This window comes from Pan paniscus, chromosome 7 (assembly GCF_029289425.2).
Source record: "Pan paniscus chromosome 7, NHGRI_mPanPan1-v2.0_pri, whole genome shotgun sequence".
In the NCBI taxonomy this organism is placed as follows: domain Eukaryota; kingdom Metazoa; phylum Chordata; class Mammalia; order Primates; family Hominidae; genus Pan; species Pan paniscus.
The window spans coordinates 28,582,423-28,589,492 of NC_073256.2; the positions used below are offsets into that span (position 1 = coordinate 28,582,423).

Here is a 7,070-nt window from a genome sequence, read left to right on the forward strand (position 1 = left end):
GGGCTCTCTTTTTTACCTTTTCACCACCCTGGAGAGGCTGTCCTGGCTTTAAGTTGATTCTGGCTGGGCTGCTGCTTCATTTTCCTTTCCTTCCATACCTCAGAGATTCCTCGTCACTTTGCTGCTGAATTCTAGTGCCCTCTTTCATGCCCTCTTCAAGGTATGATTATCTACTTGCTGGTCTGGTCTTTCTTTCGGAGGACACAGTGCCTGGTACCTCTAGTCAGCCATCTTGAAGGCCACCTCCTAGCAATGAGAGGATAATATTCTATGTGACGGCTTTAATATACGTGTCCAAACTGCTTCTTTTCTAGGGAAGCACTTACTCTAAGAAATAAATGTTATATAGTGCAAAAATATATTAAAGGGTCAGTTGGTGATGTAGTTTCAAGAGTGGCACTGAGGAAAACTTGGCACTTCCACAGGGTTGAGTTGGTTGGAATATATCTCAATCTTTGAGATTTTGAACCCAATGTTTTGAACTTTTTGAGATTTCGAGTAGTCCATGTGACATAACTTAACATTGTTTCTTGCCCAAATCAGTCATAGTGAAAAATAAAATCCAGCTAATATACTTTGAAATATCTTAATTCTATACTCTTTCAATGACCAAGGGGAGGCCCCCCACTACTTTACACAGAAAAGAAAACTCTATGAATCAGAATCTCTTCACACAAAGCCACTAAAATTGTGTCTAAATGGAGCAAAATTGTGACAGGTGGTAAAAGCACTCAGTGGCTGTTGTAGGCAGAATAATGTCCCCTCTGTCTCCCACCAAAGCTATCCACATTCTAACTCCTGGGTCCTGTGAATGTGCCACCTTGTAAGGCAAAGGGGAATTGAGGTTTCATGTGAAATTAAGGCTGTTAATCAGCTGACCTTAAAATAGGGAGATTATCTTAGATTATCCAGGTGGGCCCAATGTAATCATGAGTCCTAAAAAATGGAAGAGTGGGGAGAAGATGAATTCAGAATGTTGGAATGTGAGGACTCAACGCTCCTTTGCTGGCTTTGAAAATGGATGGAGGAAGCTATGGTGCCCAGGAATAGCCTGCCATTGCTGGGATAAAGGTGCAGGAAGAAAACTGCAGAGCTTCCAGAAGAAAGCTCAGCCCTGCTGACACCTTGATGTTGGCCCACTGAGATCCAACTGAAACCTGCAGCCTATAGAGCTGTCAGATAATGCATTTGTGTTGCTTTAAGCCACTAAGTTTGTTGTAATTTGTGATAGCAGCCGTAGGAAGCCCATGCAGTGTTTTAAAAGATGGAAGAAAATGCTGAATGATTATGCCCAGAGAAAGGTGGTAACTAAAGGAATTCCCTGAATCTTGGCCAGGCATACATGTACAGACCCAGGGAATTGCCTTTGAAAAGAGTGCTGAACAAATTGCCTTTAATCTGAGTGCACCTCTTTTTATAATTTAGATTTCTGGTGAAGTCTGGCTGACGTGATTGTGCATTTTTCCCATGTGCTGCACCTTTATCAGGGAGAGACAGACCCCTGCAAGGCTGCATGGAATAGGATGGTGCATTTTCCCAGTAAAAAAGGGGAGTGGTCTTCCCACACGCAGGGTGAAGGGTTACAGTGCGAAACAAAAGCAATAGGTATGGTTGAAAGTTCCCCCACCCTGCTGTAGGTCATTTTCAACTAAGAGGTCATCCAGATGGGATAGAAGGATACTGGAAACCAAACAGTAATCAAGTCATAACACGTAATATAAACTTATTTTTTTCTTTCTTTTTTTTTTTTTTTTTTGAGACAGTGTCTTGCTCTGTCGCCCAGGCTGGAGTGCAGTGTCGGGATCTCGGCTCACTGCAGCCTCCACCTCATGGGTTCAAGAGATTCTGCTTCAGCCTCCTGAGTAGCTGGGATTACAGGTGCCCGCCACCATGCCTGGCTAAATTTTTGTATTTTTAAAAGAGACAGGGTTTCACCATGTTGGCCAGAATGGTCTTGATCTCCTGACCTCATGATCCACCCACCTTGGCCTTCCAAAGTGCTAGGATTGCAGGCATGAGTCACCGCACCCAGCCAGTAATATAAACTTTTAAAAGAGGTTTTGTGCTGGTTGGTTTTGGTTTATTCTTTTTTGAGGATTCAGTAAAAATCCCTGTGAGGAAAATGGAGAGAGGGAAAGGGAGACAGGGAGACAGGGAGAGGGAGAGAGAAAAAAGAGAACCTAAAACCTCCAGAAAACAACAGGCTTCAGTCCTTTTTGGGTGTAGTGCTCTCAATTCTTGGTTGATGCCCCAGAGGCAGACAGCAGGGTCAGCTATTTAAACATCTCCTAACATGGATTTCTGTTTCGAGGCAAAAGTCCCGACAGGAGCCATTTGGACGTTCACAGATCTCCTTGAATTTGCCCCTGGCTACATGCAGAAGAGGGTTATTGTAACCATTCATCAGTCTTTCTTTACTTTGTATTGAATTACATGGATGTAGGGGGCAGTGCCTGAAAATAATCTCGTGCGGATTTGCGTGTGTGTGTGTGTGTGTGTGTGTGTGTGTGTGTTATTTGATTTCTTAAACACTTAAAAATCTGCTGTCACACAAAAATTTGGATTTTTTGGTGTTCTTGAAAAATCTGAGAATATTGGGTGCACCTACATGACAAAAGGCTGGAGGTGAGTAGCCCGCTCCCCTTTACAAGTTCTAGAGCATGCAAGTTTCAGTTTATTTCTCCCTTATTATCTTCTAACACTGATGGGATATTTCAGCCTTTTAAAAAAAATTATTGTCTTCTACTATGGATTTTCCTGGAGTGAAAGAGAAGAAAATCTCTTTTGGCTTATCTCTTTTTATTTCTACACACACACACACACACACACACACACACACACACACACTCTATATGATAGATTATAATAGATGTATCTTTCATAAGTAGAACTGAAATATAGACCTAAAAGATAATATACTTTAATTGTTAGAGAGGATATTTTTCCTGTGGAAGGGAACAATATTCCTATGTGTTTAATACACAAATATATCTGTGCCAGTACTTGGTACACCCTGAGACTTCACTCACTACTTATATCTCTGGCACTGGTCTTTGAGGTTGCAATTTTTCTCTAGAAACCATGGCATATATTAAGAGTGAAACATTCAAGGCCTTCTTAAAGGCTCAAAAACTATACTTGTTGAAAACATTGAATAGTATTTCATTTATGTCCGAAGATATCACTGCTCTGGGAATAGGCTGCACACACTGAGGTATTTAGTTTGAAAAGTGTTTTAATTCTGAGCAGTCTTTGTATGTAACACAGAGCACCTTTTCCATGACAACTTCTTGGCAATAAGGGAGGTATAAAAACCAGCCCTTTTTTTTTTTCTATTCTGGAACACAAAAGCCAATTCTAGAATAGCTTTCAATCAGTACAGCAATTTTTATAAACATTCAATAAATGCCTATTGAATTGAACTGAAATCCAAATGTATTAGATTCCATTTAACTTTTCAATGGTCACAAAGCAGTTAGTGGATTGATGTGAAGACCAAATATATGTAATATCATATTTATATCTGTAATGCAAAGTGGGAAATAAAGGTCATGCTTTTCTGAAGACAATGGTAATTGTAAATGTTGACCACTTGGTAGAAACAAGCTGAAATCTGAGTTTTTTGATCCCTGAGCTTTCCATCTCTTCCTTTTATCTGTAAGTAGTCAGCTACTACGTATAGTAGTACCCAAGCCCACTGGCTTTCTGCTAAAATTGGCCCTTTGCAGCTGGAAGAGTCATAAGAGATTAGTATAGTGTAGAGGGTGAACCACTGACCTGTCTTGTGATATGTGATAAATCACTCTTGAACATCCCTCTGTGGTAGTACTTCTTGCCTGCTACTACAGGTGGTGTTTTCCCATCTGACCTCAATTCTTGATAATGAATTTCTTGAGGGCAGGAATCATATCTTATGCTCCTCTGTATGTATATTCCAGAATCTGATTAAAGTCTTGGCTTATAATAGCTATTCAGTAAATGATTGTGGAATAATTGATTAAAATACAGCTATTTTCTAACTTGCAATGTGTTTGTGCGGAAATTTGTTGTTACTCTCAGTTCACAGGTCTTTGAATCATGTGTACTATTTTACTATACCTGAGTCTATTGAGCATTACATTTTCAAACCACTTTTCGAGAAACTTAATACAGAACTACCATTTGACCCAGTAATCTCACTACTGGGTGTATATCCAAAGGAAAATAAATCAGTCTTGTAAAAAGACCTAAATTTGTATGTTCATCACAGTGGTATTCACAGTAGCAAAGATATGGAATCAAACTAGGTGTTCATCAACAGTGGATTGAATAAAGAAAATCTATTACATATATGTCATGGAATACTATGCAGCCATAAAAAGAACAAAATTGTGTCCTTTTCAGTAGCATGGATGCAGCTGGAGGACTTTATTCTAAGCAAATTAGCTCAGGAACAGGAAGCCAAATACCACATATTCTCAGTTATAAGTGGGAGCTGAGCAATGAGTGCATATGGACATAAAAATGGGAACAAGAGAGATTGGGTCTTACCAGGAGGGGAGGGAGAGGGAGTAGTCTGAATAGCTACCCTTTGGGTACACCCTACCTGCATGACAGAGTTATTCATACCCCAAACCTCAATATCACACAATATACCCATGTAACAAATCTGCACATGCACTCCCTGAATCTAAAATAAAGGTTGAAATTATTTTAAAAAATTGAAATTGCAAAGGGCTTTTAAAAATTATGGTGTACCATTGTTCAATTGCAAGAATTCAAGTAACATTAAGGATTTTAAAAATCTTTTGTTTTCATTTGTTCTTTGCTTGTAAACCCTGTGTATTGCATATTGTGGACACTATGTCTTTTCGAGCTATTTGCTTTAGGAACAAGAGCTAGAGTTACAATGAATATCATAGGCTGTCTTGTCTAGTCACTTACCTTAAAGATGAGGAAATAAGCTGACGGAAAGGAAGAAACATGCTCAAGATCACCCAGTGATCGAGGGAGGCAGATGATAGGGACAACACTAAGGCTTGGTATTCTGAGCCTCATTCCATTTTCCACTCTTGCCCTCTCTCTGTGTCCTCCTCTCCTCTCTAGCCTTCTACAAAAAGTTTGCAGTTCTGCTTCAATGTCTACCTAAGGACATCCAGAGGAGATGCCACCTCTCATTAGGCTGCATTCTTTAGCACCATCCTGTGTTTTCTTCTCCAGTCTTGTTGCATCCCATTTTTGACTGTGAGTCATGCTTCTGCCTGTGCTGTTCTATCCAATTAGTTGCTTCTATTTTGATTGAGTGACAGTGAAAACAAAAAAAAATTGTTTATCCAAATTTGGAATTTTTAAACCTTGATTAAAAGCATTGATTTCTTGGGGTTATATATGTAAGACACATATTTTAAAATATTTTTAACTGATTAAAAAATCAAACCCATGTATTTAGCCAGGATGACTATTTAACAAGTACTAGTGAGACAGAACTTCAGTAATGCCACAAGGGTAATAATCTTATAAGTCAGTCCCCAATGTTGTGTGCTACCAAGTTAATATAATTGGATATGGTATCTCCTTTTTTCAGCCTTTAGGAAGTCACAGAGAGGAACAGCACAACAGAACTCCAGAGTGGGATGTATAGGGAAAGCCAGGATACTAAAATAAAGCATTGACGCTGACATTTACCCCACCGTTGGGAAAGGCATTTCGGTTTCCAGGGCCTTAATTTTTTTCTCTATAAAACAGCAGAAATAGAGGCAATAAGTTGCTTATTCATCCTTGAATACACATGTTCAGGAGTTCCAGAAAATTTTTGGATCTACTTTTGGTGTCTGGTAATCACCTTGGGCCAATCCAAGAAGTCCTATACACACTTCTCCAAAGCATGTCTGTGCAAGGGGCCTTATACCTGTGATTAATGTTCACATGCTGAATGCAGTAGGCTATGCTCTGGTGTGGGGTCATCCCTGGTTCCTGTGTTTAAATTCTACATTACAAGACTAGATGCTGAGAAGGAAGAGGGACAGCCAGGGATGGAGATGGAGCCTTAAGGGTAAAAGTCAAGCCCCAGGGACCAACAGTATTGGGGAGCAATAGGTTAAAGATTTCTTAGATTATAATAATATTTTCAAAGAGACTTCTTCCACCAATCCCTTCTGTCTGAGCCAACCACAGCTTTGGCATAGCTCTTATGCCAGTTCTTAGGATAACTAACTTTTGCCGAAAGAAACTAGAGGAGCTTTGGAGACCAAGATTTAGTAGAATAATGCCTGATTTTTAATTTTTGAGGCTAGTAAACTTGCCTAATTTGGAGATGGAATAAGAGGGTTTCAAAGACTTGAAACACCATTGACTTCATTTAACTGAGTTGCTATGGAGAATTAACGAATTAGATGGCTGCAGGCCTCTCAGCCAATGAGTCTTCCAGATTTCCTATTAGACCCCCTTTTCTGGTCATAGGTGATGGTGATTTCTCTTTGAGTCTTGAATCCCTGTAAGGTGTTACGCACTCTACTCTTACCAAGTTTATTTTGTTACCTGGTAGAACTTGGCTCATAAAGAAGAAAATGGTGAAGAGGAGGACAGCAATCCTCATGGCTGAAGAAAGAAGAAAGTTTGGCTTCATTTCCATGAGGCAGAGAAAACTTCCGTCTGTGGCTCTCTAGCACCAGTGGAATGTCTCTGTTTGGGTAATAAGAGTCTTTCTGTACCTCCTTAGGCATATTCATAGATAGAGGTGTTCTATGCATGCAAAATTGCTTTTATGGGAAGACTGAGAGTCCTTTTTTTATTGGACAGCCAGTTCATTAGAATGATGTGGGTGCACAGTTTTGGCCAGAAAACCTTGTTAAATGGGGACATAAGCTACAAACATTTTGGCAAAAGATGAAAGTTTATGAACAAACAACCATTTATATTGTTACAATAAATTAGACTGTGTTGAGAAATCAGTTGGTTTCATTAATGACCAGACATTTTGTTAGTGAACACTTCCCAGACTTTACTAGCCCTAAGAATTAATCACCCCACTTGCTCCTGGTCTGAAACTCCAAAGTGCTTTGTCTATGTTACAGTACTTACTGCCTTGTATG

General features: G+C 39.6%; 1 pseudogene; it reads right to left on the bottom strand.

Moving 5' to 3' along the window:
• Nucleotides 1–927: 927 nt before the first annotated feature.
• Nucleotides 928–6,574, bottom strand: LOC129398573 (beta-defensin 108B-like; annotated as a pseudogene).
• Between the last annotated feature and the right edge of the window lie 496 nt (nt 6,575–7,070).